Genomic DNA, 20,867 nt, shown 5'->3' with positions numbered 1-20,867 from the left:
TAGTTTTTTTTAAAATATTCTTTCAGCAGTTTTGTAGTTCTCTGACAATACTTGACACACATCTTATATGCTTTAGTATATGGAGCAATATTTTTATAGGTGAAAGAGCCTAATTTTGCATTAGTAGTGTTTATAGTGTCTTGAGCATACAACACATGCAATAAGATTTAGATTGCTGGAGACCTGTGGTTAGTGATGTGCTGCCACTATGGAACAGTGGGAGGAATATTTCTGGCAGACAGGCTGATAGGTCAGAACCCCCAGGTGAGGAGGCCGCAAGAAAAAAATGGGAAGATATGTTGGATACCAGTTGGATATCTGGTGATGTCATAAAGCTGTTGCCCTTACTATGCCTTTCCGAGAAGTACCTGATGAAGTTGGAACAAAGTAACTTTTTACCTGTTTTCTGATTACTGCAGTCAAGGCTCCAGGGCCCTAGCCATTGGGCTCAAATGTGCCGTCGAAGGTGATTTGCGATCCCTCGATATTTCCAACCTCCGTGTTTCATTTCTGACAAATTTTTAGGGCCAGAGGCTAATCCACTAGAACAGTATTTCCCTGTAGCTTGGTTTTTAATTTTGTTCTGAATTTAGTTTATATTCCTAAGTGGCTTTACAAGTTTTTTCTCCCCATGCCCTCAGAGGAAGTTATGTTCTTCCGAACCTCCCGGGTACCATTTTAGTAGATTAAGAATTCAGTTCACTGAATGGTACCCCTGTGGCCTGAAAGAGTTAATACAAGTTTCTTAAGTACTTTATTAATTCCCAGGGAATAATTAATGCACTAGAGTGTGGCTTAGTGTCTAGCCAGTTACAAACACACTATGTTTTTTTTTTCCTCTTGTGAAGTGAGCCCTTGAAAATAAGTGGAGATTCACTTTAAATGTAAGTATCTTGCTTCATAAGTACTTAAATATGTATAATTCCACAATGAGAGGAGTGTTATAACAGAGACTAGGTGGATTCAGGTCCTAGCTCAGCCCTGCACTTCTGTGAGGCCTTTGTGTGTTTACCTCCCTAAATCGCTCTCATCTCTAAAGTGGGGACGCTGTTTACGTCAGAGACAGCAAAGCTCAATGGTCATGCACTTAGGTTTTAATGCATAGCCCAGGTTTACTGCTTGGGTTTGATTCTTGGCTTCACTGCTTGATAACTGTGTGATCCTAGGCAATTTTTTTACCCTCTCTGACTCAGCTTTTTCCACTGTAAGCTGGATTAATACCAGTACCTGACTCACAGTCGTGAAGGTAAGTGTGCAATACATGTGAGCCGTTCATATACATCATGGACTACTATGTGACCATAAAAAACAAAAAAATCATGTCATTTGCAGCAAGGTGGATGCAGCTGGAGGTCCTTAGTGAATTAACACAGGAACAGAAAACCAAAAACGACACGTTCTTGTCAGTGGGAACTAACCGTCGCGTACGTACATATGGACATAAAGATGGCAACAATAGAGACTTGAGACTACTAGAGCGGGAGGGAGGAAGACGGAGTGCGGTGAAAACCTACCTGTTGGGTACTATGCCCACTCCCTGGGCGATGGGATCGTCTGCACCCCAAACCTCTGCATCATTCAGTACTCCCATGTAACCTGTATATGTACCCCCAAATCTGAAATAAAAGTCGAAGTTATTTTTCAAAAAGTGAGCTGTTATTTTTTAAAAAATAGTCATTTGGAGGACTTTCCAAGCTGATCAAATGAAATGATAAAGAGTGCCAAGTACTATGCCTGGAACATGGCGGCAAACACTGAATAGAGGTTGGCTTTTGCTTTTATTGACTCCATAAGGTTTATCTATAGGAAGTTCCAGTCTTAAGATGCACATGTGAAAAGCTGCCTGTCACATGAAAGAGTTTGATGCCATGTAGCTTGTCATGTTGTCAGGCTCTGTCCCTGGAGTGTGCCCCTCATGTTTTTATGCATGTCACTGTGGCATTTATGTGACTGGTCTGCACTTTCTCCTTTTTACCCCTTTGGCAGCAGCATGTTGAAGTGCACTTCGGTTTTGTCGTTCTCATTTCCCTTCTGGATTCTTGCCCCTCTCCTACTTTTGCTGCCTCCTTCCTCAATCCCCCATTGCCTTCGGCTGCCCTGCGGTTGCAGTTTAAAACAACAACAACAACAAAAACAATACATACAATACCCTATTTAGATGTATACCTTTGACTTTATGAGGGCTGTGGTTTTGTGGGAAGAGCAGAGTCTCACCCTTATTAGACTATGGCTCGTTATCACTTAAAGAGAACATCATTCTTGGAGTTAGTCATCTGAAAAAGAAGCCTGCTCCTCCAACCGGAAGGGGAATGGGGCTGGGGAGGGAGGAGGTTACTGTTGGATGGAACTGTGCTTGACTGTTGGACCTGAGTGACTGAACACAGTGTTCATGAAGGAGCTGGCTAGGCCTGTGTTCTGGGGAGACCAGCCTTGTGGGGGCAGAGGATTAAGCAAGCGAAGGATACAGGCAAGGCAACTCTGAAGTCATACTTGCCTTTTTGGGCCAGAGTACGTGTATCTTTTTTCTTTCTTTCTTTCTTTTTTTTTTTTTTTTGAGACTGAGTCTCCCTCTGTTGCCCAGGCTGGAGTGCAGTGGCACCATCTCGGCTCACTGCAAGCTCTGCCTCCTGGTTTCACACCATTCTCCTGCCTCAGCCTTGTGAGTAGCTGGGACTACAGGTGCCTGTCACCATGCCTGACTGATTTTTTTTTGTATTTTTAGTAGAGGTGGGGTTTCAACATGTTAGCCAGGATGGTCTCGATCTCCTGACCTCATGATCCGCCTGCCTCGGCCTCCCAAAGTGCTGGGATTACAGGCATGAGCCACAGTGCCCGGCCTAAGAGTACGTGTATCTTATAGACCACATCCTGGATTGGTAGTTACAGAAGGTTTACTCCTTGGGCAGTGTTGGACTCTTGATGAAGTAGCAGGTGGAGGATGAAGTTTGGGGACTTTGTGCCTCTCACATTTACGCCTGCTTTTTAATGTAGCATGATAACAAAAGGTCATGCTATTGGTGATGGATGGGTAAGGTACCTAATAACAGTAAGTTTGGCTTAGGAGAGGTAAACCATTTTAAGTCAATCAGTATATAATGGATCTAAGAAGGAGAGAGAGGGTGACATTCAGTCTATCATAAAACAGGATGGATGTGCCACATAGGAAAAAAAGTTGTCATTTAACAGTGAGTGTGGGAAAAAAAAAACAAAGTTTATTAATGTTTATGTAGGCATTATTTATTTGGGGACCGTATCCTAAGGCAGGCATATTCTCACAATGGAAATGGATGCAGTGTGATGCCATGAACTTTTGAAACCAGTAAATCCCTTTGTTGTGATTCCAAATTTACTCAGCACATATCTGATTATTATCTGTTCTCTAGTGTAGTTTATCTAGTGAGACAGATTACATTGACCAGAGGAGTTCAGTATTCAGTCTTCTTGGTGGTTATTTTCTTGTAAATTAATAATACTGATAATATGCCATTTTGCTTTTTTATAATTGATTGTCTTTAACTTTGCCCTGAAGCATTTTTCCTGATCAACTCTAGACCGTGATAGAGCCTTTGGGCCTCAGGGCTAATGATCTTACCTCGAACCACCAGTCAGTGAGGTGTCTGGGAAAACCTTTTCCTGGTGATGTCTCATCTTTTCCTTCTGCAGTCACCAATATTGTATTTACTGTGTCATGATGCTAGGGTTTGTACTGGCTTGTTTACTTTTCATGATTTATCTTATAGTGTGATCGTTTGTGTAACACTTAAAAAAATTAGTAGGACTGTTAAAATAGTTTTTTCCCCCCATTAAAAGTGGAATGACACCGTTTAGCTTCTGAAGACTTCGGCTTTAACTGGTTTTTATTTTGAGCTGGGTATTAAAGGAGAATTATGATAGGGTAAACATAATTAGTGATACCTGGTTGCCCCAAGCATCGATAATATTTGATACTACATATATAAGTAGATATCTATTTTGTGATAATATACCTTAGTTTCATTGGATAAAACCAGAAGAAGAAAAAATGTGCAAGCAGCTTGGTTACTGCCTAAGCTGCAGCAGTTCTGAGAGCCTACTGTTGTCATTTTTAATGGACAGCCTTGTACTTCCATAGGTTGGTTAATCTTAAAGACCAGATGGTAGTTGTATTGTAATTTCATAAAGATTTTATGTCCTGTGTTTTGCTATCAACTAGAAGTATGAGAATTTAGGCAAGTTATATTAAGACATATAAATAATAAAAGTTGGTGAATCATTTTATCTAACAACTTACTGATATTACTCAACACAAGGAGAAAACTTAGAAAATGGACCTTAACACCATTGTCTACTACAAAGAGAGTATAGAGGAGGCAGGAAAAACAGAGAGCACACAATAACATGATAGTTATAAATCCGGGTGTCAGTAATTACAATAAATGTAAATAGACTAGAGGATTCTGCTAAAAGGCAGGTCAGATTGGATTAAAGACATCTGACATACTAGGTTTACAAGAAGCGTATCTAAAAACAAAGATACAGAAGGCAAAATAATGGAAAATTATATTTCAGGCTTTAAGCAAAATAAAGCTGGTATAACATGTTGATATCAGACAAAATAGAAATCAAGGCAAAAGGCATTAGAGATGAAGAGGATCACTGTACAGTGGTAAAAGGTTCAGTTCAGATATAGGTACATATTATATAAAGCAAAAATATACAGAAACAGAAGAAAAATAGCTGAATGCACAATCCTACTGGGAAGTTAACATACCTTTCTGAATAATACGACTTGCAGAAAACTTAGGATATGGAAGACTTAAAGAACATGATTAATTAACAAATTTGACCTCACGGACATTCACAGAATATTACAGTTCCTATATAATCCATTCTTTTCAAGCACATGGAACATCTGACATTGATTACATATAGGACTATAAAGCAAGTATTGATAAATTTCAAATGATTAAAATCATGTATTTTTCTTATGAAATTATAGAAGGAATCAACCAAAAGATAACAGGAAAATCCTTGTATTTGAGAAATTAAGAAATATATTTCTTATAATGTATAATATATAATTTTATAAATATATAAATATATAATTATAAAAGTTTCATTTAAAAAGTTTTACAAAATGGAAAAATCTATCACTTAAATACAAAATCACTGTACTTCTGACCCTAGTAACTGTAAAAATTGTCAGGATTTGGAAGTTTTTTTTTTTTAATATCCAACTACTTGATACACATTCCCGAGATCCCCAGTATTTTTGAGAATTCTTCTTAGGAGGCTAGTGATCATGTACGTGGGATTAGGAAAGTAGTTGAGCTAAATGGGGGAAGAGATTATTCCTGCTCGTAGCAGGGAGGGTGTGCCACGATGAGAGGTCTGTGGATTTACTGAAAGCACGAGATTTACATCCAGAGCTTAGTTCACAGGCTGTGGCTCCTGTTTTTATTTAGAGGCTGATAGACCAGCTGTGCCTATACTTAGGTGTTCTTAGATGGACACCTAAGGAAATTTGAGGCTCAGACAAGCTGAAGTAGATATTTCTGTTTCCATGTTTAATAACAGAGCCACTCATGGGCTCTCACAGATGCACTGTTTGGGGTTTTACCATTCCTTCCCATTTCCATTCCTGAAGGAAAAAGAAGAGATTTTTCCTTTTTTCAGATTATTACTGATTGTTGGTGACCTAGGGAAATGCTTCCCCCCCCCCCTTCTCTTTTTAAAGTTTTGAGGAGCGTGAAAACATTGAGGTATTCACAGTGTCTGCTAAGGAAATGAGTTCTGGCCTGTATTTTTTGAAGAGTGGGAATCTAAATCAGAACGGACACCAAGTTGAAGAAATAATTTGTCACATCATAGATGCTGGAACAAGCTCTACATGGGAATACTTTGTTGTAGTTAGGGTCTGTCTTGAGGGAAAACAAGACGTAAAGGGTATGTGAAATGTTTGGTCGATATGTATGTTTTTCTGGTGATCATATCCCTTCGTATCATTAGTTCTTTTAAAGTACTTTTTCTGTATTATCCCAATTTAGCTTTTTTTCCCTGCAGCAATTCTATTTCTATTTTGTCTCCTGTTATTGTTCCCTTTTGTAAGTAGAGGATAGATAGGTAAGTGGTGTAAGTAATGGCATGGAAGAATTCAAGAACCATTAAGTAGATTATATCCCTTTTTACTGTCCTTTTCTTAAAGTGCTTGACTTAATTCTGGATAGCCACTTACAAACTTCGATGAGTATCTTTCATCTTGGGGGTTATTTTGAAAATTGATGGCATTTGGAATAAAAGTTGCTATAACCTTAGCCCATATTTGGGTTTATAAAATATACTGAACATAGGAACTCACATGACTCTCAATTTTTGAAGTAACCATAATTTCTAAAAAAATTAAAACACAAATGAGCCGAGTTACATTTATACCACTCCTGGGAATTATTAGAATGGCATATGTTCTCTGTTTATGCTCTTTGTAAAATTGGAAAAGTAATGTGTAGCTCTTATTAGCAATGCCCTGTGTGTAGTTTCTGTAACAGTTTACCCAGTCTATTTCTGAATGACTAGTGAAGCTGCCTGTCAAAGCCAGACCTATTACAAGGGATGATATTTCCCCTGTCATGAATAGAAACTATTGATGACTCGATTAACATACATGGATGATACAGTTCATGGTTAAAGGGAGCATGCTTCCTTTTGCTGGTGAAGGACCATTATCTGTAGATTTCATCCAGAAGATCACTAGAAAAAGCAGCCTCCCATGTTTGAGCATGTCCTGCATGTCAGTTTCCATGCAGATTCTTTCTGTATGTCTTCATGTCCTCATCTCATGAGGTTGGAGGTGAAAGTTAGTGAGGTAACTGACTTGCTCAAGGAGCACATTTCGTGTTGGAACCGGGCTCCATAGCCACATATCAGACCATTTTTCATTTAACCAGCATTCAGATTATTAAGTCAAAGGGGGGAAAAAAAATAAAAAAACAGGGCTATGAACCAATTAGAAACCAGTGTGACTTTTTTATGCCTTACATTTATGTCTGGAAAGTTGAATATAAGGAAAAAGTTGTTGTTTGAAATACTTTTTCATTGGTACCAATGATTATTCTGGAGTTTTCTGTGAAAAAAGTATAGGTAACATAATAAAAGTCAAAGTTAACTGTCTTAACATTCCAATTGTAAGCATATTTTGTGGTTTTAATAGCTCCTGAAAGAAAATTTTCAACTGTAATCAGTCTACATTTTTTTCATGTATATCAAAGCTACCCATTTATTAAATCGCAGAAGTTAATTATGTTTCATTGGGAATTAATATTGACTTTATAGGTCTCGGGTAGATTATTTAAATAGCCTTGCTAGCTAATATGTTAACTTCTGCCCTTTTACAAATATATCCTGACGGATAAAGGCAAAATATTATGGACTAGATTGTGCTTGAATATCTCAAAATGAAAACAGAATGAAACAGCTAACCAAGGAAATGATTGGACTTAAACTGTACATACTTGATCATGTTAAAGAGGCCTCACTGCTGTGTAACAATAGATGCTTAAAATAATCCACCAGCCAACACTCACTACATGTGAAAGTGGTTTACTTTCTTGTGTCTGTGGGGAAGCTCTAATTATATGATTATAATTAAGCTACAGTTTATTTTCTCATTTTCTTTGATTAAATTGGGGTGGGATGTATCTGGCCAAATCTAGTCCTTTCTTAGTCAAGTTATTTGTTAATTCCATTGATATACTTTATTAAAATTTGCAGCAAGGTGTTTTTCTGTTAAAGTAACTGAAGATTTCAGAATGTCTTGTATCTAAAAATTGTTAATATTCTCTGAAATTAGAGCTAAAGTTCTTAAAATACAAATGCGTCATTCACAGAGATTATGGAGTTACTTTTAAAATGTAGCTATCCACTGAAGAAAATTGTGAAAATATCCCATTAGCGATTTGCAAATTTATTTATTTAGAGATGGGGTCTTGCTCTGTTGCCCAGGGTGGAGTGCAATGGTGCGATCATAGCTCACCGTGGCCTCTAAACTGCTGTGCTCAAGGAATCCTTCTGCTGCCTCAGCCTCCCATGTTGCTTGGAATTACAGGCATGAGCCACTGGGCCCGGCTGCCATTTGTAAATCTAAATGTTAATACTTATGTTGTGTTTCCAGTTAGATTTCTTACCCGTTCTTTGCATCAGCTTCTTAGATCTTCCCCGTTCTTCTCAGTCCCCTGTTCCCTCCATCTTCACAGTGCCTTTCACAGAAGAAATAGAAGCCATCACTGGGAATACCCTCAACTTTCCACCCGCAAATCTATTCCTGTAGACACCCGTCGTTGCAGTTTATATTTTAACAAAGGCTTCTGATCCTAATTTCAGGAAATAGCCTCTAAACTCATCTATTAGTCCCAAATTCATTACCCATTAAACCTGCTATTTTATGCCTCCTATATTCTTACCTTCAGATGTTGAGAGGTCGGGGCATAGAACTTTGCAGCACGTCTGCAGAGTCTTCCCTCTAGAGTGAACTTGATCCTGCTGTTCGTTCTCTTTACTCTCTTCAAAGTTAGATCATGTTCCAGCATTGATGGTATTTCTCCAGCTTGTCCTCCACTCTCACCCCATTGTCATGAGGACTGCGCTGAACAAATAGACATCTCATAGTGCTTATAGGCCCTAGTTCCCGACAGATAACACGGTTGAAAAAGGAAGTTTCACAGCCTTGTATCTTATGAATTCCCATGTCAGCCTCATTAGCTTTTACAAGCTATTTTCTTGTAAGAATCTTGCTAGGGATTCATAGTAAATATAAATATCGGTAGTTTTGGAAAATTGAGACAGTGCTTGCCCTTCTCCAGTCATCCTGTACCTTTTAGATTTAACCTCTTTTTTTAGGGGGGAGGTGGGTGGTGAAATATAACAAAGTGCATAAAGCAGATGTGCAGTTCAACCAACTGTAAAACAGACATCTGGGCAGTTGCGCAGATCAAGAAGTAGGACGCTGCCAGCTCCCGGAAGCCCTCGTGTTTGTTACCGTTCTTTGAAGATTGAGGCAGGTGTTCTATGAACTTATCCCCAAGTCTCTGTATTATAATTCATACGAGTTGGGAGGCTGCAGTGTATTTGGACAATCTAAGATCCCCTCCTTTATTTTTGTTTACTGTTGGATTTCAGTTTTCTCTTTCCAATGTTTATTTTCTGTGTGTATTCCGAAGATAATTTTATCTGACCAAGAAAGTAGGTATAGAACTAAGTGTGTTGTCTGTAATTGTTTGTTACAGTATAATATAATTAAGAGAAACTTTTTCAATTTTTGCAAACCTGGTTTTATTTTGCCATTGTTTCCTGATAGGAATTTTAGAAATTTTAGAGATCCCTGCATTATTTTATACAAATAATATATCTTTCTGAGGCCGGGCACGGTGGCTCAGGCCTGTAATCCTAGCACTTTGGGAGGCTGAGGCAGGCGGATCACGAGGTCAGGAGTTTGAGACCAGCCTGACCATCATGGTGAAACCCCATCTCTACTAAAAATACAAAAAATTAGCTGGGCATGCTGGTGCATGCCTGTAATCCCAGCTACTCAGGAGGGTGAGGCAGGAGAATCGCTTGAACCCGAGAGGCAGAAGTTGCAGTGAACCGAGATTGCACGACTCTACTCTGGCCTAGGTGACAGAGCGAGACTCTGTCTCAAAAAAAAAAAAAGATATATCTTTCTGTTAAACATCTCCTTTAAAAATCTAAACTCATCAGAAAAATACCTGCTTGACCGCATTAATTTATTTAAGCATCTCTTTCTTTTCCTGTTGGAATCATGTGTTTGTAAAGTCACATAATTTAATCTTTTAGAGACTCTGGATGCTTTTGTTGTTGATGTATATGTGCACACTCACAGTCTTAAGGAATTTGGCATTTTATATTTCACTGTCTTTTTACTCTTGCTCCCCTCTTTTGATTTTTTTTTTTTTTTTTGAGACAGGGTCTCACTCCGTTGCCCAGGCTGGAGTGCAGTGGTGTGATCACAGCTCACTGCAGCCTCAGTTTCCCTGGGCTCAGGTGACCCTCCCGCCTCAGTCTCCCTGGGCTCAGGTGATCCTCCCACCTCAGTCTCTCTGGTAGCTGGGTTTCAGGTGCATGCCACGATACCTGGCGCTTTTTTTTTTTTTTTGTAAAGATGGGGTCTTGTCGTGTTGCCCAGGCCAGTCTTGAACACCTGGGCTCAAGCAATCCTCCCGCCTCGGCCTCCCAAAGTGCTGGGATGACAGGCATGAGCCACACGCCCAGCCCAGTCCCCTTCTTCACCAGTCTTGGGCCTCCCGTTCTGCTTTTTCCCCTGCCTAGGCCCTCACCTCCCTCCACTTTTCTCCTTCCCATGACTTGATCCTGACACAGAAACGAAGTCCCCAGTGACAGTATCTTCTAAAAAACCAAGCAATAAACTGTGAACTTTCTTTGCTATTGGATTCATGATTTGTGATTAAGCATATTTTCCCCTTTGCAGGCTCTTAGTTATGTGTGGTAGATGTAGTTCTAAATTACATTTGCTTTAAAAATATAAAAAGTATATAGTAACATAAATGATGTAGCATAATAAAACTTTAAATCATTAATGATGTTCATGGATTGACATATAAGCTGTTCCCAGTCATTTTTTATTTTTATTTTTATTTTTTTCTTTTTTTGCCGGGGAGGGGGTGGACAGAGACGTACTCTGTGTCCCAAGCTGGAGTGCAATGACAGGATCTCGGCTCACTGCAACCTCTGCCTCCTGGGTTCCAGTGATTCTCCTGCATCAGCTTCCTGAGTAGCTGAGACTACAGGTCCATGCCACCATGCCCGGCTAATTTTTGTATTTTTAGTAGAAGCAGGGTTTCACCATGTTGGCCATGCTAGTCTCGCACTCCTGACCTCAAGTGATCTGCCTGCCTCAACCTCTCAAAGTGCTGGAATTAGAGGCATGGGCCGCCACGCCCAGCCCTCATTCATTTCTTGTACTAGAAGTGGTGATCTCTGACAATTTGTTTTAATATGAAGTTATTTTAATGAGGGGCAAATATTTGCTGCAATTAGCTAATCATTACAACGTTCTTTTTTTTCTTGGTTTTTTTTTTTTTTTCTCTTCCCCCCTGCCTCCCCCCACCCCACCCCCTGACACTGCTGCTTGGAGACCAGGGCTAAACCATAGGTAGTGTGCCCAGAGTCAGCCATCATCACAATGTTCACGCTTACAGCATAAGTTAAGGTAGGTCTCCAAAAATTTTTCTATAAAGGCCATCTTGAAATAGAGTTAAGTGCTTTCAGGAATTACCATGCAGCTAGAATTTTCTGTAGGATTGAAGGTTGTAGCAGCTTTGGGCATTGATATTGATTTTGAGAATGAATCCATTTGGCAGTCATCCCCTGGAAGACTTAATTTGAGACCTTTATATACACTTGTGCTATAACAAATAAGAATGTGTCCTAGATGGAGGCAGAATGAAGTGGGTTTCAAGCATTTGATAAACATGTTAAACATTTTAACTATTATTTCCTCTTTTCAATTTCAAATAGTGTTAAATGATTGTTATGGAGAGGAATAGGGTAAACTCATTTCTAGGGCATGGTTTGGAACATTGGTGCAGTTTTTTTCCCAAGAACATCTTAATCAGAGCCCTGGTTTTCAGTCTGTTTTCCTAAGAACTCTGAAAGTTATGCTGGTTTCCTCAGGGATTGTTTCTGGCATTTTCTTCCTCATAGAACCTTATGGCATCACCTTGGAAACACAGCGTTAGTTCAAGGAATGGGCGTGTGATCCCCCAGGTCAACTGGAGTCCCATTTGGTGCTTTTCTGTAGGAGTAGCAGGGAGAGACTGCCTTTTCTGGTTGGATTGCTAGTGGTGTGTGGGCTGCCAAGTGGCCGCCTTCCTGGCACCAAGCAGAATGTAGCACACACAGGGAGCAGAGCCTGGAGGCTTGAGCCTGATGGCACTCGAGGAATCTGGGTTCTGGAATGGTAGATGTCCTCCATGCTAGGGCTTCCCACTTGCATGGTGAATACATTCCCTTTTTGTCTGAGGTTATGTTTTTTTTGTTGTTGTTTCATACAGAATTGAGAAATACGGCCAATACCTTAGGGAAGGTGGCAAGTTAGGAGCTATACTAGCAGGCTATATTATTAAAAGAATCCCAGAGGCTAGGCCTTTAGTTTTAAATTTTTTGATTGTTGTCTATTTTTGCTTGTTTGTGATGAGCATTTCTATACCTGGCCAGGGATGCATTCAGATAAAGATTTTGGATACCTCCTCTAAAGTGTCTGTCCCCACCACAGGATCACCACCTGGTCCCTTAGTGCTGACATTCCACTCCAGGAGATGCTGGGCTCCTGGGTGGCACGCTGTGAGGACGCTCGAGCTGTATCAATTGTGAACCTCACTTTCAGGAGTTCAGTAATTGTGAGACAGTATCTTCAGGTGTTGTGGGACTTTTTGGGGGATTCAACTATCCAGGGCATTCTGGAGAAAGGAATAATGTTCAGTAATAAAGGCCTGGAGATAGGAATTCTTACTGTACCCGTGACCCGTGAAGTCTTAGGGCAAATGGAGAAGGCTCTGTATGGCTGAATGAATCTTGAGGCATCCACCTTGCCTTGGAGTTACTGACTTTATTTACAGCAACAGACATACAAAGAAGCTTTATAAGCAAAATATTACAACACTTTGTTTTGCTTCTGGTTCTGCCATTCTGCTGTCATCTTTGTAAGCTGCAAAACATGAGGGACAGGAGAAGAGAAGTTTTTTTTCCTCTTATCTCAAGGCCTTCAGCATTCTTAGACCAGAGCATGCTTTAACATTCTAACCACTTTTATTAGTTTTCTTATTCAGTGGTAGAATGTAAGCTCCAAGAGGTCAGGAGTCACACTACTAACTATATTCTTGGATAGCCCCGGCCAAGTGCCTGACACAACAGGTGCTTGACAATCTGTTGAATTATATGCAATCTGTTGAATTAAGCTCTTAAGTTATCTAGATTTTAGGAACTGCTGAGGCGGATTCTCATCAGACAGGTGCAAAGAACAATGGGTATTTTAAAGCAATTAGATTTAACAGAATATCATTATGCAAATATAGCTCTGGGATGTCCCACTCAGATGCCAGGCTTATAATGTTAATGAATGAAGTGTTATTTGAATTTGTGTGTGTTTAGGGGGGAGTGGATTCTCTTGTTAATATTGGGCCTCCTTAGGTTTATTGATATTTTCGATAGAAATAACTTGAAAATTGCTGTTGAAAGATACAAATGTTTCTTTCCCAGGTGTTTTAAAACTTCTTAGGAATATATGACAAGCTGGTGTTGGGTTGATTGTCCCAGGTTTTGTTACCTTGGCCCAATACTGCTGTCACTATCCCAGTCACCTGGTCTGTCTGATCCTGGGGCACTGGGTGAGAAGCTGTTGGTTCTGTCATTCTGACTGTATTAGCAGTCCCCCCTCCCACAGAGGCAGAGACGACTCCACTCTGTTATGTAATTGTGAGTGCTGGGAAAGAGGGGAGGAGTTATAATTCGGGGAATTTCCATATTGGAACTAGTACTGCCTATGTGTCATATGATGCATTTGGCATGGAATATCAATGGGTTATTCAACACGTTTGAATAGTAAGGCCTCCAATCGCCATTTTTAGCATATGTGCTGAAGAAACAAAATGGTGCATTGGCAGTTACATCCATCATCTTTCCCCTTTGGTTGAAATTTAAAGTGACAAACTGTTATACTTTAAAAACCGTATTGATGATTAAGTCATCTTAAACACATACAAATTCCTAGAAAATATATGCAATTGATGCTGTAGTTTTTTCTATATTACAATTATTTATGGTCGGGTGTGGTGGCTCACGCCTGTAAACTCAACACTTTGGGAGATTGAAACGGGAGGATCGCACTCGCGCCTGGGCAACAGTGTGAGACCCTGTCCCTTAAAACGTTCATTTTAAAACCCGAATTGAAATTGGTAGTAAATTTTTAAACACTAATGGTGAGAATATTTGCATTTCTATCGTGGGACCTCTGTGTTACTTGTTCTTCTATTCCACTTTCCTGTCCCACCTTCTGGTAACTGTGGTTCTTGTTTTTTCTGTTTCAACTTCTTGCTCTTGGCTTCTCTTCCCCTCCCAGTGTGTCTCCCTGCCTTGGGTTTCTTTCTTCTCTCTCCTCTTCGTTTCCCACATCTTCTCTATTTGTTCTCCGCCCTTTGATTCACTCTACATTTAAATCTACAGTTTTACCCTCTCTCGTTGGTTTATATTTTAATTATTTCTAAATCTTAGTAAGCAGTTTGAAATAAGAGCAAGGTATGGTGCCTGATCAATTACCCCATGGCTGCCACCTTTTTAGAACTATTGGCTTAGAAATCACCTTTGGTCACATGAAATAGGGCATTTATTGCAGGTTTATTAGCGGGAGGAAATAACAATTGTTCCATACACAGTATAGGTGCGTTTCTATTCTCAATCAATCAAGAATAACCAGTGAATTTTCCAAGATGGTTAAAGTGCTATATGGATAATACTGAAAGTAAAGCCATATGCACAACCTGGCAATTTAAAAAAATCTCTTTTAAGTATTATATATCTATCTTGGAGCAGATTAAATTTTCAGTGGCAGTCCTCATTTTCTCCACATTGAGTTATGTCTTGGCACCGCGCTTTATTGCAAAACTCCCAGACCTAAAGGATTTAAAGTTTATTATTGTGATTTTAAAGCAGGATAGAAAGGAAAGGAAAGAAAAATAATTTTTCTGAGTGAAGGGACCTAGTTCTTGTAATAGCATTTTGATCTGAGGACTTTGCTGTGATAAATAACTCTTACTGTAGAATCTGGATGAAATCAACCCTGGGAGAACCCTATATATCCCTGAGGCATTAGGTGGCCAGTTACCACAGTGTGTACAGTACACACATGCACGTGTGAGCTGAGTGTAAGTGCAGACTTCTTTCACCTTTTTAAAGACTATCTTTTTGAAGACTTTTCTTGGAAAGGATTTATGTAACACCTGTTTGAATCTTCCCTTTTTGTTATCGTGGTAATATTCTTATTTGACTAGTATTTTGGTGATTAATCGTAAATATATAGCAGAAGAAAATTTTTACAGCACCAAATTCATAATTATTCTTGGATTTACTATATCTAAAGGAATGCCAATTTTCCATAGTTTTTCCTATATCTTTACAAGCCTCATTAAAATATTAAAAAAATTTTAAAAACATAATTACTTTTTTCTTTTCAAACTTCTGAAGAAATGTACAAGATTGAAAATTAATTTTGATAAATTAATTTGTATTTACTTTGTAAGCCAGGACTTTGCAGTGTGACATAATATTGAAAATGGAAAACAATATTTGTTGATAATTAAATGAATATACAACCAGTTTTCTTCCCTGAAGACATTTTCATGTTCCATGTAAAAGGTACTTTTTGGAATTATTTATACTTTTATAGTTTTCCATGTGTGTGTTATTAGACTTCTGAGAAAAACTTGGATAATTTTAGGATGATAAACATTTCATTTCCGTGTAGTTCAGTCACTTAAAAATATCCACTTAATTTTATTTTAGGACAACTGTAGATTCACACGCAGTTATAAGAAATAATGCAGAGAAATCCTCTGCCCCCTTCATCAGTTTCCCCTTGTGGTGGCATCTTGTTAAATGTGGAGTGATGTCACCTCTAGGATATTGACTTTTGTATAGTCAAGAAACAACATTTCCATCACCACAAGGATCTCTCATGTTGCCCTTCTATAGCCACACCCATCTCTCCTCTTCCACACTGCTCGGCAACCACGAATCTGTTCTACATTTCTATAAATTTATCATTTCAAAAACGTTATATAAATGGAATTATACTTTGGATATTGCTTTTTTTTTTTCGCTCAGCATAGTTCCCTGACGATTCATCTAGATTGTTATGTATTTCAGTAGTTCATTTCTTTTTTAGAAACTGTGTACCGCAGATTGTTTAACCATTCACCTGTTAAAGATATCTGGGTTGTTTCCATGTTTTGGCTGGTAAAATAAAGTTGCTATAAACGTTTCTCTATAGGTTTTATTGTGTACCCTTTTTTTTCTGTGATAAGTGCCTAGGAATTCAGTTGTTGGCTCATATGTTAATTATATGTTTATTGTTTAAGACAGTGAGCCCCACCCTTTTTGGCACCAGGGACTGGTTTCATCAAAGACAATTTTTCCATGGACCAGCGGTGGGAGGTGGTGTGGATGGTTTTGGGATGAAACTGTTCCACCTCACGTCATCAGGCATTAGATTTTCACAAGAAGCATGCAGCCTAGATCCCTCACCTGTGCAGTTCACAGTAGGGTTTGCGCTCCTCTAAGAATCGAATGCTGCTGCTGATTTGACAGGAGGCGCTCAGGCGGGAATGCTCCTTCCTCCACTGCTCACCTCCTGCTGTGCAGCCTGGTTCCTAACAGGCCACGGACTGGTACCAGTTGGTGGCCTGGGGGTTGGGGACCCCTGGTTTAAGAAACCTTTTTTGAAGTGGTATACTATTTTACATTGTCACCAGAAGTGTGTGAATGATCCATTTTCACATCCTCATCATTATTTGGTGTTACCATTATCTTTCATTTTGGCCATTCTAAGAGATATGTGGTGATACCTTATTTTGGTTTTAATTTGCATTCTCCTAATGTTGAGCATTGTTTTTTCATGTGCTTATTTGTCATCTGTATATCCTTTTCAGTGAAACATTTCTTTATGTCTTTTATCCATTTTCTAACTGGATCGTTTTTCACTGTTGAATTTTAAGAGTTCTTTATATATTTTAAATACTGGGCATTTGCTGAACATTTGGCTTACAAATATATTCTCACTCTGTAGACTATATTTCCATACTTTTAACAAGGTCTTTTGCATAGAAAAAGTTTTTAATTTTGATGAAGTCAAATTGATAAATATTTTCTTCTATGGATCATGCTTTTGCTGTGGAGGCTAAGAATTCTGCCTGGCCTTGGATCCTGAACATTTTCTCCTGTGTTACTTTCTTTTTAAAGGTCTGTAGTTTTATGTTTCACATTAAAGTCCATGACGCATTTTGAGTTAACTTTTGTATATGGTTGAGGTTCTTTTTTTGCTTTTAAACCCATGGATATGCAATTTCTCCTGCACCATTTGTTGAAAAGCCTATTTTTTCTCCATTGAATTTTTTTTGCATCGCTCCCAAAAATCACTTGGACATGTTTTTTTATCCGTTTTTGCATTTTCTGTTCTATTTCATTGATCTGTGTACCCGTCCCCCAGCTGATAATATACTGTCTTGATTACTACAGCTATATAATAAGTTTTGAAATCAGGCAGGCTGATGATTGTCCCTTTATTTCCTTTTTCAAAATTGTTTTAGTTATTGTAGTTCCTTTGTCTTTTCAGATAAATTTTAGCATACACTTTTCTGTATCTAGGAAAAAATCTTGCTGAGATTTTGGTAGGAATTACATCAAATCTTTAGATTAATTTTGGAATTGACATCTTTGTTGTGTCTTCCAATTTATGAACATGGTATGTCTCAGCATTTGTTTACATCATTGATTTCTTTTATCAGCATTGTTAGTTTTCAGTATATGAGTCCTGTACATGTTTCAGTAGCTTTACACTTAAGAGCTTAATTTTCTTTGGAGCAATTGTAAGTAGTGTGGTATTTTAAATTTTGGTGTCAGTGTCTTCATTGCTAGCATATGGGAGTTTTTGTCTTATATCCTGTGACCTTGCTGATATGAGGCCACAACTTCTGCAGTGTAATGTAAAACCATTGCACGTGAAGAGGGCAAAACAAAAAAGTAAATTGGAGTGCCTCATCTAGGAGTAGATTGTTTACTACAGTATGGTGGTAGTGGACATGTATCTCAGTTGTATTCATTTTCAATTTGGGTAAGTCACTTTTCATCTTGTGCTTTTCTAACACCTGGAACCTCTTCTCCAAGAAACTTTGGCTCCTTTTAGGGGAGAATGATAATTTGAAAACCACGATCTTGGGTACCATTGCAATAGGAGGCCATTGCTTCAGAACTCTTTCAGTGGTCAGAACTAAGAAATAAAAATAATTGAGTTTGTATTAATGTTTTCAAGTCAAATTTAGCAGAAGAGAAGTTCTTCCCCTTATTTCATTATATGTTTCTATTCATTTTCTCTTACACTGAAAATAGTGATTTCTTAATGACATCAACTTAGTTACTTATTTGCTTTATCTTACAATACACATACAATGTTTTAAAATTGCTGTATTAAAATTAAAACTATTGAATAAAATTTAAGATTTCCTTGCAGGTTTTTCCAAAGGGCATAGTCCTTTCAATATATACTACTGAGGATGTAGAGACAGAACACTGAGTTTAGAAGTCTCTTCAAGCCTTTTTTCCGGGCTGGACGCAGTGGCTCACGCCTGTAATCCTAGCACTTTGGGAGGCCAAGGCAGGTGTATCACCTGAGGTCAGTCAGAAGTTCAAGACCAGCCTGGCCAACATGGTGAAACTCCGTCTGTACTAAAAATACAGAAAAATTAGCTGGGCGTGGTGGCAGGCGGCTGTAACCCCAGCTACTCGGGAGGCTGAGGCAGGGGAATCGCTTGAACCTGGGAGGCAGAGGTTACAGTGAGCCGAGATCGTGCCACTGCACTCCAGCCTGGACTACAAGAATGAAATTTTGTCTCAAAAAAAAATGTCTCTTCATATCTTTTTTTTCTGTGTAGATATTTTACCGATTTAATGTTAATAGTGGTTTATTTCTGTTTCTCTAATTCTGAGTTTTCAATTTCTGGTTTAATTATTTCTCTCTCTATAAATAGGTTCGAAGTCAATCTGTTTTCAGTCTTCCCAGTATCCCCCTATAGGTGAACATTTTTATTACTTTTTTGTTGTAAAAGAAAGTACTTGCTTTTTCTTCCTTCTCATACACAATGTAGTAGTCTATGTTCTCTGTTCTCCTCCTTTCTTTTTTTTTTATTTCACAATATGTTTTGGAGATTACTCCATAATAGCACATAGAGATCTTCCTCACTCCTTTTTACAGCTGCATTAAGTACTGGGTAATTTTGCCATGTGTACTTTTATTAGATCCTGCAAAATTCCCCTTTTTCGGGATTTTATTTTGTACTTTCATCAACAGTGTTTGCGACTTTCAGTTTCTTCTGAGGCTTGTCACGAGAGCAGATTTTTGTCAGATAGGTGAGAAGTGCTATTTCAGTGTAGTTTTTATTTACATTTATGAGGATAGTTGAACATCTTTAAAAACATTTAAAGACTTTTGTCTTTTTGTCAACTGTTGGTTCATGTCTTTTGCTTATTTGTATATTGGATTTTTGATAATTATTGTTATTTATTTATTTATTTATTTATTTATTTATTTATTTATTTATTTTTGAAACGGAGTCTTGCTCTGTCACCAGACTAGAGGTCTGTGGTGTGATCTCAGCTCACTGCAACCTCTGCCTTCCGGGTTCAAGCAATTCTCCTACCTCAGCCTCCCGAGTAACTGGGATTACAGGCACATGCCACCACGCCCAGCTAATTTTTGTATTTTTAGTAGAGACAGGGTTCCACCATGTTAACCAGGATGGTCTTGCTCCTGACCTCGTGATCTGCCTGCCTCGGCTTCCCAGAGTGCTGGGATTAGAGGCGTGAGCCACCGCGCCCGGCCTGTTGTTTTTATTTCTAAAGATGGAAGGAAGATTATTTATTTGGAAGATAAATTGTGAATGTTACTTCCCAGTTTGTCATTGGTCTTTTGACTTTGCCTATGATTTTTATTTTTATTTTTTATTTTATTTTTATTTTATTTTATTTTTGCCAGGAACGAGTTTCAAAGAATTTATCTTTTTTATATTTGTAATTTGTCTTTGTTGTAATTTCATGTGATCTGGATCTTTAGGTACATGTTTCACAATGGATAGAATAGAAAAGTTGGGAATTACTTTTGTATAGGAAAGAAAGGAATAGAATAGAAAAGTTAGGAATTACTTTTTATGTTTGCATTCTCTAGCTGCTCACTTTTTTTGACTATATTTCAAGCCAACTGTCACAAACAGGGCATCATTCCAGGTCCTACTTTGGTTTCTTTTCCCACTCAATACTAGAAAACCACAGAGTGCCATTCCCAGCATTTCATCTATCCCATACTTGCCATTTGTAAAATAAGTGCCTAGTGATGTTAATTATTTCTGTAGAATTGCATTTATGCTCTTTTAATTTTTCTGTATTTGTGATGAATTTCCATAGTCTGTGGACAGATGTGCTCTGGGTGCTATAGTCCGCTAAGTTGGAGTCGAGACCACTTATAACTTAACTCTTCGACCTATTTAACTGTCTGCTTCCTTGCTCTTGGTTTGAGTTACTCTAATTCCAGTTGCCTTAACTGTAAAATTGGCTAATAGAGCCATGTACCTCCAGGGAATTCAGTGTATTGTTTAGATGATGATTAGGTCTTATTGATGTTTTCATATAAGCTATTATAACAAAATTGCAGTTCAAAATGAATGTATAGGAAAATGATTTCTTTAGAAACTTAGAATAACCAGAACATTCTTAAATTTCCACTTATTGCGTGTTGATGCAGCTTGATTCTATTCCCTGTAAGGATGAACACTGCAGAAAGACTGAACAAGTGGTGCCAGCACATCATCAGATCTCTTATTGCAGAAGTTATAATTCGAAGAGAAAACAATCTGCAATAAGGAGTTCTGTCACATTTTTGTAAGTATATTATTGTCTTCCAATTAAAATTAGTCCTAGTAATAATGGCATCTGTGAATAAAGAAATCTGAAACCGATAACATATGTAAAGTTGAGTTAAATATTGTTGAGCCAGTTATATAAGTCATGATAATTTCTAGGTGTTACAAAGAGAAGAAAGT

General features: G+C 38.3%; 1 protein-coding gene and 1 long non-coding RNA gene across 10 annotated transcripts in view; one reads left to right on the top strand and one right to left on the bottom strand.

Moving 5' to 3' along the window:
- Positions 1–8,887, bottom strand: part of LOC105483383 (uncharacterized) — a 52,045-nt gene extending 43,158 nt beyond the window's left edge. For 2 of the 3 annotated variants that reach the window (XR_011622635.1, XR_011622634.1), the window contains exons 1-2: positions 8,436–8,887; positions 1,515–8,231 (exon numbers count right to left, since the gene is read on the bottom strand). This is a non-coding gene — a long non-coding RNA (uncharacterized lncRNA). The remainder of the gene's footprint in view (positions 1–1,514; positions 8,232–8,435) is intronic. The other variant, XR_003018425.2, reaches the window with a different exon arrangement.
- LOC105483388 (sidekick cell adhesion molecule 1) overlaps positions 1–20,867 on the top strand; it is a 960,109-nt gene that overhangs the window by 45,651 nt on the left and 893,591 nt on the right. For 2 of the 7 annotated variants that reach the window (XM_071095423.1, XM_071095421.1), the window contains exon 1: positions 19,386–20,706. The exons of the other annotated variants lie outside the window; for them this stretch is intronic. The gene's annotated coding sequence lies outside the window, so the exon portion shown is untranslated. Of the gene's footprint in view, positions 1–19,385; positions 20,707–20,867 lie in introns of those variants that run through there. 7 annotated transcript variants of the gene reach the window in all.

This window comes from Macaca nemestrina, chromosome 4 (assembly GCF_043159975.1).
Source record: "Macaca nemestrina isolate mMacNem1 chromosome 4, mMacNem.hap1, whole genome shotgun sequence".
Taxonomy (NCBI): Eukaryota; Metazoa; Chordata; class Mammalia; order Primates; family Cercopithecidae; genus Macaca; species Macaca nemestrina.
This window is presented reverse-complemented; position numbering and strand designations above follow the sequence as displayed.